This window comes from Pristiophorus japonicus, chromosome 20 (genome assembly GCF_044704955.1).
Source record: "Pristiophorus japonicus isolate sPriJap1 chromosome 20, sPriJap1.hap1, whole genome shotgun sequence".
Classification (NCBI taxonomy): domain Eukaryota; kingdom Metazoa; phylum Chordata; class Chondrichthyes; family Pristiophoridae; genus Pristiophorus; species Pristiophorus japonicus.
Window position 1 is genome coordinate 44,040,858 of NC_091996.1, and position 11,863 is coordinate 44,052,720.

General features: G+C 41.8%; 1 pseudogene; it reads right to left on the reverse strand.

Moving 5' to 3' along the window:
• Positions 1-2,649: 2,649 nt before the first annotated feature.
• Positions 2,650-6,603, reverse strand: LOC139232743 (small ribosomal subunit protein eS17-like; annotated as a pseudogene).
• Positions 6,604-11,863: the final 5,260 nt, after the last annotated feature.

Sequence of the window (11,863 nt, forward strand, 5' to 3'; positions counted from 1 at the left end):
CCAGCCTTGGTCACCCTGGAGCCATGTCTCCATGATGCCAATTACATCATACCTGTTAACTGCTATCTGCGCAGTTAATTCGTCCACCTTATTCCGAATGCTCCTCGCATTGAGGCACAGAGCCTTCAGGCTTGTCTTTTTAACACACTTTGCCCCTTTAGAATTTTGCTGTAATGTGGCCCTTTTTGTTTTTTGCCTTGGGTTTCTCTGCCCTCCACTTTTACTATTCTCCTTTCTATCTTTTGCTTCTGACTCCATTTTATTTCCCTCTGTCTGCTTGCATAGGTTCCCATCCCCCTACCATATTAGTTTAACGCCTCCTCAACAGCATTAGCAAACACTCCCCTTAGGACATTAGTTCCAGTCCTGCCCAGGTGCAGACCGTACGGTTTGTACTGGTCTCACCTCCCCCAGAACCAGTTCCAAAGCCCCAGTGGAGCATTGGAAACTCCTGTAAGAATGTTAAATTGATCATTGTCTCGTGGATCGCACATAACATCAGTTGTGATGTATCACTGGGTTTATTCCAATCAGGAGACTGGTTTCACAGAACCAGTTGCACAGGTATAAGATTAAGAAGCCTCAAGCAAGATTAGAGGTCAGAAAAAGCTTTAACCCCCCCACAATTGAGGCTGAAATGATAAACTCCTTTAAAAGGAGCTGGATATGTATCTGATTTGTGTTGGGAATGGAATTTGAGGTTACAGGGATAGTTATAGATTGAGGTGACAAATTACTTCATGGGATACAATCATCTATATGCTGCCAGGTTGTCTGGAGAACAGAATCCCAGGAGTCAATAGTGACGATGTGAGAATAGATGCATATTCTGGATTTTGATCTTTGGAAATTGGGGAGTATTTAAGCAGATTGACCCTCAAGATTAAATGGTTGAGGTAGGGTCCATGATGGGGTAGATATGCATATGGTCAATGGACTTGATGGCAAATTATCTTTTCTTAATCCATGCTTGCAAATCTTATTAACTTGTGAAGTAAACCTCAAAATTTCAACATACCCCATTAATTATGGAATGTCTGCAAAATTTATAAAAATAAATTTGTTTAAGAGATATCTAACTCTTATTTCTGTGGATTATTTATATATTACTGTTTTCACAGCTTGCTGTAAACCAGTGCCTCAAAATCTATTGCAGAAATAAGTGCGCTGCTGAGACATATGCAATCCATTTTAGGGTATTCTCTGAATAAACATATATGTTTTCTTAAATAAAAACAGAAAATGCTGGAAATACTCAGCAGGTCAGGCAGCATCTGTGGAGAGAGAATAGTTAACGTTTCAGGTCGATGACCCTTCGTCAGAACTGGAAATCTGTTTTTATTTCAGATTTCCAGCATCCGCAGTATTTTGCTGTTGTAGATTTCTTTACTTTATTGCTTCCTGTAATTATTTGATCTTTGGGTCTTGCTTCATCTTTCAATCCTGACATATTACACTGGGTTTCTTTGTATAACTTAGTTGTGATTATAACTCAAAATTCTAATTAATTTGACGCTTATGTCTTCACTGGTCATTCCAGAATGTTATCGTGCCCTGCTGATGTTTTAGATGGCAGAATTACATTGGAAATTTGGTGGGATTGAGTGTTTTGTCTGTTACCTACAGGGATTCCCTGGTCCTTTGGGTGAACGTGGAAGGTCAGGATCAAGGGGAGCCAAGGTAGTAGAGACACTTTTCCTGTTAATAAGGACATTTGTTGCATACGCCGTATTTTAACAGTGGTGCCACTTGTTGGAAGTTTTCCTTCTGAAATCTTGCTGTGCATGTCCCAGCAATCTTCTGGTTGTTGGAGGTGCTGGCCATTATTTTCTTCATTCCTTTGTAGTTTTTCCAGCTTTGTTTCCCTACTCTGTTCTCCATTCCAACTTCCATACAGCTTTCTGCTTGCACCTTACAGTGAACTATAACCACACACAAAGCTCCAACATCACTGGCCCATGACTTACCCTAGCAGCAGCAGTATCAATCTACCACTTAGCCTTCCTCTGAATAACCAAGGGCATCTTAAAAAAAAATACATCAAATGTATAAATGCACAATTCCCAGAATGCCCATAAACAGAATACATATCCTGCTGGCAATAAATTATGTCAGCTGTATCACACATGTTTTATTATCAATGGCTTTCGCCTGTGATACTCCGACATTTTTCAACCATAATTCTTATTTTCATAATCTTCCGTTCCTTGACAGCTGTCCTCTTTATATATGAGCTGGGCCATTTTCTTTTATATTTGAATTTACTACTTTTTACTCTCTACGTGTAATACCTTGTTGTCAAAGTTTTCAGTCTCTCAAAAGTTGTGAAAGTTGAAGCGTAATTTTTTTACATAAATGTTCATGCCATGCTTGTAATGAAAAGGATTATTTTCAGCATCTGATTAAAAAGAAATGGTTAATAATTATTACACAATAAAAATTCACAATGTTGAAGAAAGGTCAATCTGTTCATTGTATCGAAAGTCTGAGACGTGATTGTTGTTGCTGTTCCTGATTATTTTCAACACATAGATAACACTGCTGCTTTTAATTGATAAAAATTAAGCTTGTGTGGAGGGAGTTATTGTATGCTGGGGTTTTTTTTTCCTTTGCCTTTTTTATTATTAGAACAATGTGGTACAAATAATTTTAGATTCTTGGGGTCCTGAAGGCCATTCCTACCAAAGGCTGTGTCACCTGCAGATTGGACAAGCTGCCAAAGTCCAGCAACTTCAGCATCTCCCTGATATCTGGGTCCACCTCAATCATCTCCTGGTCCAGAGTAGAGACCTCTGGAACATAGTTGTCCCTCCTCTCTCGCTCCTCTTCCTGCAGTTTGATGGAGAGGCCTCTGACAGGCCCCCGCTGGATCCCCTTCATTAAATGTGTCACATGCCCTGCAATCTTGCAGCGGAGTTTCTTGCTGGGGATGATGGCGATCCCCTCGCACACCCTTTTGTTTGTGTGGAAGTCATTGCCGAGGCGGGTGCAGTATTTCTCAATGATCACTCAAGCGGCTTTCTTGACCGTCTTAGTCCTGACACAACCAATCTTGGATTCTGGCGGAGAGAATAATGCATTCAGTTGTTTGGCAATGTTCTTGCTGAAAGATGAAGCCTCTACTGTGATCGGTGTAAAATTAATCAGCAATGTATTGCTGGGCAATAACTTTGCTGCATGAGTTACAGTATTTTAAATTAATACAAACTTCAGTTTAGTGCTGCCATCTTTATATTGTGTGATTGTAATACATCTGGGGGTAGATTTTGCAAAATTCACCCGAAATCGGCAAAACCAGCACAAAAGATCGAGGAATTTCAAGCGCAAGTTACATCCAACGCAAAGCGAGTTTCCGCGATCAGTTTAAAAGAATTTCACTGGGAGCCGGCCCCACCCACAAAACTGGCCATGCCCCCAGATCAATTTAATGAGCAAGGCCCTTTTGCAGGCCTTCCAGGAGGCTCTAAAAATGAAGCTTTTTTTTAAGGTGCAAGGGCACTAATGGCACCTTTTTAAAAAGTTGATAAATATTAAGAAATATTTAATTTATTAAGAAACTGACAACTGTACGCCAATGAAACTAGTAAATTATTAGGTATAGTATTTTAAAGTCATTTTCAGGTATTTAAAATTAGGTTACTCACAGGTGGTAGATGAGCCACTTATTAAAAATGCTTATTCTTTATGATAATCCCATTTTCAGCTGTACTAATAAAACTGCACCAAGTTACTACTCTTAAATATATCAAGGAATGTTTTTAATGCAAGGGGAAAAAAACAATTACTTTCTAAGATGATGCCCGATTGCGCTGGTTCATGGTAGATTTTATGTTTGTGGATATGCAAATGATTATCCAAACTTGAATCATAACTTCACTTCGGAAAACCAGTGCAATTTGCGCCCGGATTGCCGATTGCGCCCAATGTGGAAACTCTACCCCCTCATGTTTAACTTGCAATGGTTAGTAATTCTCAGAGTGTTCTTCATGTTAAGTCACATTATGATGTTTTTGGAGTGCCTGCAGCTACAGAATTCATCAAGTTGAATAAAGGATCAGGTATCATTTTAGAAAGTGGAGTATATTTCTGTGTATTTTCCAATTAAGGAGTTTCAAGTGCAAACACTCAATGGACTCGTCGTACATTCCCCTGTGTGCTACTTTGATCAGGCATTAACTTGTTCATTTTATACAGCTCAACATCTGCCTAAAAATAGCACACAGAGAATGTAATGCACAACGTTCTTATCTGGACTTTGCTGATCAGAAAATATACGCTTCCTACAATTTACCATCCTTTCCGAGGTGAAATGTGATTTATGACATGCAATGGCGTGTTTGTATAAGATTCTTGACTAAAATGGATGAATAGTTTTATTACTGTTTAAAATTTAACAAATGCTTATTCCTCTTGACAGTGCTGTTTTTCCACCCTTCTGGGTCGGGAAAACAGGTTAGATTTGCACTGAGCTGTGTTGGTGGATTAATGGAAAGCAATCATGGGCACCAGTGAATGATGAAGCATTGTTTCTTTGCAGGTGGAGTAACAAACTGGGTTTGTCTGCCATTATTTGGTGCTCAGAAATGACTGACTGTTCCACAGAATTGTGCAGTAGTGCATCATAATTTTATCCTACATTGAATCATCATTAATTGTATGATAATTAATTTTAGGGAGAACTGGGTAAGCAGGGGTTACCGGGACAATCAGGAAAACCAGGTCTGAAAGTAAGTAAGACTTAAAAATTAAAAACAATGCTTTTGAAGAATTGTTGCTGATTGGTAAATTTAATTTGAATTTTAATAATGAAAAATACTATGAAATCTGTGCAAACGACTGTCGGTCTCTGGTGACCTGTTAGGAGTTTCAATGGAGAATAGCACAGTGTGTTGGAGCACTATCACACTGCACCATAGCACATTGGAACATGAGCTTGGTTCGTGTCTTTGGGAGAGGTCACGGGTTCAATTTGCCAAGCTACTGATAGATGTTGTTCTCGCCGGTGTTGCTGAGTAAATATGCAAAGGCTCAGTGTTTCCCAACAGGAGAGGAACAGAAGACAAATAAAGTCGAGAGAGCCAAGCTTTCTAATGGCTAACTCAAAGCAGTGTAGGCTTAAGAGCATGCCCATTGCCCATCCTCTCTGTCACATGGCCCAAGGAGACCAAAGGAGAATTTTTTATTTAAGCAGGATCCAAGCTCTTGAAACTAATTCTCCAAATGGAACTATTTTGCAGGGTCCACATGGCAAACCAGGTGTGGGAGGATCCCCTGGACCACCGGTACGTATCCAATTCCCTCCACTTACCAAGAATAATGGCGTCTCTTCATTGTATGATATAAAATGCTTTTTATTTTTGTTTTGTTGCACAGCAGTGCATGAATAAATATTTCTACTGTTTCAGTCAGATGAGTTTCATAAATATTTTTTTAGCTTCTTGCTGAGGTGCTCTAGTAATTTAAATATTTGGTTGCTATGGAGATGGTTGCATGTTCAAGTCCCAGGCCCAACTGTCATTTAAATGCTCATGCCCTCAGTTAAGTGATTTCCACTAATTCTCATTGTCATGGAGTGAGTATCTCACTGGACTGGATTTATCTTTCCTTGCTTAAACTTCCCCTTGTTCAATTCAATGAATGGCAGTGATTATTGTGGAGACGTCTTAGACCACCTTGCTTTCCTAGCTGGAGGAAGACACTTGGGAGTAGATTTTAACCATAGATTGGTTGATTGACAAAGCCTGCTAGCTCACTGCCCAATAGTGTGGAGGGAGGCCGGTCCATTTTCAGGGCCGTGTCTCGTTACAATGCCACCAGTGGACTGCGGGCAACAAACTGGATCCTTGCTTCAGCTTACCAGCTCTGGCTTGACGCAATATAGTGGGCAGCCTGGAGGCTGACCCCGCTGGCAGCAAGATAGGTCGGGGGGGGGGGGGGGTTGGGGTAAAGGTGGGCAAGCCTGGGGCAGCACTAGCCCACATTATTCTTGTTCTGCTCACAAAAGGAGTCCTGCTCCACTTGGTCCCACAAAAATAATTGTAGAAATTCCCTTTTTGGAGTGGTTCTGCTGTATCGCCATGTTTTACTGAGCCAAGCGTCCACTGTGCATGCTTTGCACACTAGGCGATTCAAATGGCATTGGGATCCGATATAAGTCATAGATCACTGCCTCTCAAACTCTTGGAGACATGTGGACCGATTTTCAGCACCTCACCGCCCGCTGCTGCCGACATTCCTTCTGCAGATCCGCCCAGTGCCACTTTCAGGGTGGCCGGGAACGGGCGGGAGGGGAGAGCCACCGGGAAACTCCCACTGACGTCAGCAGACGGCCGAGTGGCACAACTGACCTCCCGCCCGCTGAGCTCCCAGATTCCTGTGGGCGGGAGTCGGCGGGACGGGGGTGGACCGCTGACTGGAGGCTGGTCTGTCCCTGACGGTGAGTATGAAGAACCTGAATGAAAGGTAAGTGAACATTTTAATACTTTTTTTCAACAGTGACTTACCTGGATGGGGTCCCCTGAAGGTCTTCAGATACTTTTTAAAATTCTTTGCTGTTGTTTTTTTTTTTTTCAGGTCTTCGACCCTCCGTGGGCCCGACTCCATCCTCGGCGGCACTTGCGCGGCAAGCAACTCTGCCGCCGAGAATGCGACCTCCCGCCCGCTGCCACCCAGATTGGCAGCGTACGTCTTCCATTTGCCGTCCGCCAACCTTTGAGGAGGCTTCTTCATGAATATCCCACCCAAAGTACCATCCGGTACCTCGCCGGTGATCGGCGGCACTTTGGGCGGCACTTGGGCGGGCGGAAGTCTTGCTGAAAATCGGCCCCATGATTTATTCAGCCGGGATAAATCATTGTCATTTGTAAACTGAGAAAAGTTGTGAGAGAGTTGTATCTTTTGGAAAAGACTGCAGTGGCCCTTATAGTTAGCCAGTACAGATATCACTGCCCCTTCTGGTACTAGTAAATGGCAAATGTTCATCGGCAGAAATGTCTGTAATAAACAGCCAGGAAGAAATGTAAGAAAATAGACATCTGCTGACCTGGTTAATATAATATCACATTGGCTCTTGTTGAATGCAATTTTACTTTTATACTGAGATCTTTAGAAATGTTTCATTATTTTTCTCCCCTTCTTCAGTCCCCTCTATACTATGCGTCATTGCTTGGCTATGTAAGATTTCTAAATCTCTGGCATTAAATTGACAGCAAGACAGATTCTTTTAAAACAATTTGGAATAGGTTTATTAAACACACACACATGCACGTCCATCAGAGAAACAGCAGCCGACGGCTATCCTACGGATCTACTTAGTTGCAACAGATACAATGATGTTACAATAGTGAGTTATAGATTTATAAATACGTATACAAAAGCACATGGCGTTTGTCCTTGCTTCTGGTTCAGTGGAGGGAGGCTTCCTGCTTTGCCATATGCTAAGAAGAAGAGACAAGAGAGCGAGCAAGCTTTGTGCTTGGGTTTTTATATCCCTTAGGTCCATTGTTTCTCGGAAAGCCCCAGGTTTGGGTTTTTGTTCCAGGGCAGTTCCTTTTTGGCTCTCCTCACTCATGTGTCTGTCTGGAGGACCGGAGCCATTCCTTGATTAGGTTAATGGCTTTCCAATTAACACCTTTTCATTTCAATGGGTTTCAAAGCTATGCCCAGCCAGAAAACACATGAACTTGGGGAAGGTATCCATTTTGACTCTTCAAACTGCAGCCGTTCCGTATAATCTACATTTTCAACATTTATACATACATAGAATCAGTGTTATCATTAATAAACACTTTTATTCTTACAGCTGGGATGCCAGACAAGTGACCAGCTCCCCTGTCTATGCTCTGATCAATCTTGAGCGACTAATGAGAGGTGTATATGAGTGATTAGCAGAACACTTCTCCTTTGTTTTCTCCCCTCTTGCCCTCATGGGGAAGTAGCCCATCTTTGTTCAGCATTTTCCAATAACAAAGAACCGTGAATAGTCACTTGCTGCAACCATTCTGTAATGCACGCGTCAGCACCCAAAATACATTACCACCCCGCCACAACATTTATTTAACAGGAAAGTAGATTGATAGTTAATTTGAAACATATCATTTGTTTACTGAGTTCTAATTTTAAATGATAATGTTTTGTTTTAAACTCATTTACTTTGCATTTCCAGGGCAGAATCGGGGATCCAGGCCCTAAGGGACTAAATGGATATCCTGTAAGTCTTCTCTGATATAAAAACATCATGAACATTTTATGTCTAAATTTTGTTTGATTATGTATGCAGTTATGTGGAGAATGTATAGCTATTTTATGTTTGTCTGTGTCTGGTTTATCTGCTAAAGTAAAAAGGTATCCCTGATGGATTAGCTCCATAGCTATGGAGTAGACATTATTTGATTTGGATGTATCTTGTACACAGTAACAAAGGCTTGCACTTGTATGGCATTTTATTGCTCCCATCAAAAGTCTCATGGATTCTTTGCTTAAGAATTCATAGCAACACATTGCTATTAAGAATTAGTTGGTTTATTAACAAAGGTTTAACAATCACACTACACATTACAGTTCATCCACTAGGCTCACAACTCATTGTGGATGACCTAAGCCCAACTGACTGGGGTTTTATTGAGTCTTATGAACAGCACGTGAACTCACAATGCAACACCTCTACAAACCTCTGAGCATCCTCACAGGTGCATACATTTCAGTCGGATATATTTATTTCCATGTACTTTGCTGTATTTAATGCTGTTGCTATGTGATTATGCAGTGAGATACCAGCAGTAGCCTGGAATTGCCAACAGTGGCAATATGGTAGCATTTGAGTGGGAAGACAATACTGGAAATAAGTTGGTATCGGTAAAACCATGAAGCTGTCAGATTGTCAAAAAATGCCCAGTTGGTTCACTAATGCCCTTTAGGGAAGGAAACCTGCCATCCAGACCTGGTCTGGCCTCTATGTGATTCCAGTCACACACTACTCTTAATTGCCTTCTAAAGTGGCCTTGCAAGCCACACTTACCACCGCCTTCGCAGGGCAACCAGCGATCGGCAATAAATGTCGGCCTGGCCAGCAATGCCCACATCCCAAAAATGTGTTGAAAAAAGAAACCCCAGAGGCACAGCTGGCCTCATCCTCGCTTCACGAGCAGTGCCTTGAGAAACCAGACTATATTCTAAACAATCGTAATTATCTGTGGCATGTCTTCTCCTCAGGGGCAACCTGGAAGCTCTGGCGCTGATGGTGCCTTTGGCAAGAGGGGACTCCCTGGTGACCGAGGACCATTTGGACCAACAGGATTCCTTGGAAGCCCTGGATATAAAGTATGTGATGCAATAAAAGAATTGCTGGTTATTACTGTTGACAGAACCAATAATAGTATCAATTAAATCATTCCCATAGACCTGTTTACAACCACAAGCTATTGCAGATGGCCTCAAACCGGAATCATTGTCCCAGACTTTGCAGTGGCAATTATGGCAAACTGACCATAACTTCAAGATTTAGCACATGCGCAGCTAAACATGGAAATCCTAAAGATGCGGTCAGTTATTCACTGCTCCGACACAGATTGCGTGGTGGATCCCACCATAGCAAGCAATCAGTGAACTCAGAGGAACTGATGAAAACTTACGTTTTTCAATGCTAATATCGCTGTTAAACATCCCATTAAATATTGTGCCTTGGTGAAATAGATGTAACCGGAATTTTAACAGCATAGTGACTGCTAAACAACCGGTTCTGTCCCTGAAAGACTAATTTTATGTTTGTGGAATGTCTTATTTCTACATTATGATAAAAATTACAAGATTTTAAAAATAATATTTAAAAATACTAATCTTTTCATAATATTTCAGTTTTTACCTTAACATCATGTGTATGTCCCAATCTTTATATTGCTCTCTGTAATTTTATCTTCATGTTCTTGTTGAAAAACACAAAGCTGCATTGAAAAGGTAGAAAAAAGTATTAAAAGATTTTAACCGAGAAATGATGCTGTGCAATATATAAAATGACTTTGTCCTCTTTTACGAAGCTGTTAACCTGTTTATTTTAACAGGATAAACGCAATACACTAATATTGCTGTGTTTTTTCTGAGGTTATAACTCCTACATCTTTTGATTACGATACCTGGGGGGAGAAATTCGCAGCGTTTGTGCCTCCCGTTAGCGCCCCCCCCCCCCGGTTAGCACCCCCGATGATGTCATTGCCGTGCGCAGCAACCCGTTTTTGCGTTGGAGCAGAACTTTGGTGGCACCCGATGAGGTCGCCGCGGGCGATGTCCCCGCCAGCCTCGAGGGTCGCAAACTGGGCCGCACCCCGCTCGCAGGACAAAAACTAAAGGGGAGGTGCGGGGCGCCATTTTGTTTCATTGGCTGACTTTTGAATTACAATCGCGGCCTTGCATTAACAAATTCACGGCGTCCTTGCCACGATGTTGCAGCTTGGCGCTCCGTTTCTGTGCTGGGCTACAGCCACAGCACCCACTCTCTGGTGGTGAAGTGGTGGCCCCTCGCCCCATTGCAGAGCTCGCAGCGTCCCCTCTCCTTTAATGGAAGGGGAGGGACCTATGCTCGTGCCAGCCCTACGCAGGACTACATGTAGCGCTGCGAACTTCCCGCACTTAGCACTCCACTTCCTCTCGGGGGCGGTAACTCCAATTTCACTGTCTGGGCGGGATTTCCGCGCCGGGCGCAGGAAGTCCCGCTTCACTCAGTTACCGCCCTGGTACCGAATTTCAGCCCCCGGGTCTTTGAAAATGAGCAGATAAATGACGTTGGCAACCCATCTATTGATGTTACTCCCAGAATAACATTCTGTTACAGCATTATATTTAAGAGTTATGGCCACTTACCAATAGTCCCAGACCTTGATTTAAATAATTCAGTTTGAGAATCTGTCAGTAATTAATAAAATGGAGAACTTTTTTTCAGGCATTTTCAAAAAGCATAATCTATTTATTTGTTCTATTTTACTTGAGTAAATTGTCATTTTAAACCATATCCAAGAACAGAAGTAGGCATACATTATCCATAAAAATACAAACATGGCCATATAATGAACATTTTAAAATATTTTTTAAAAGGGGAGCGAATGGGGGGTTATGCTCAAGGTGAAGTGTGGAGTGCTTTTTTTTCGGATTTCGGAATCAGATGAAGAGTAAACCTTCCTTTACTCTGCCCCAATAATGTGCCACAGGGTCACATAAAGGGAACTCTGCTGGGACTGTCCAATTTAATTTTGCATAGTACTCGAATATCTAGCTGAGAAAAGGGCCCTTAATCCCATTAGTCTGGGCTAGACACAAATCCAGGTGCCAGTGACCAAAAGATTGGCGTAATATATGGTTCTTTTTCTTTTCCCCCCCACTGAATATTTGTGCAAAGTCTCCAATCATTAAGTTTATTGGAAAATAGCCTCCTGTAACTGACTCTTGACACCTTTTCAGGGAAGAGAAGGGGCCGTCGGACCTGAAGGACCCTGCGGACAGAAGGGGGAGAAGGTAAAACATTCGTATTGCGGAGTGCAAACGTTTCTGGAAGTATGCTGTTGTACTTTGGCCATGTGCTGCTTGGGTTTAACAGACCTGCAACATTTTAGCAATTATGTTGTTCTTGTGGAATACCATTTAAAAATAATCAAAACGGTCTTTATTCATTGCAGCTAATTTGCAAACTTTTTTTCTTCCCAATGATTTTGGATTTAGGGTGAACTGGGCCCACCAGGAGACATTGGTGTAGCCGGACTGAATGGGCAGCAGGTAATTAAAACTTATCAATTGATCATTTTCCCATTGCAAATGAAATCAGCGGAATGTGCATGATCAAATAACAACTTAAAAGTCATGAATCAGTCATAGTTATTTT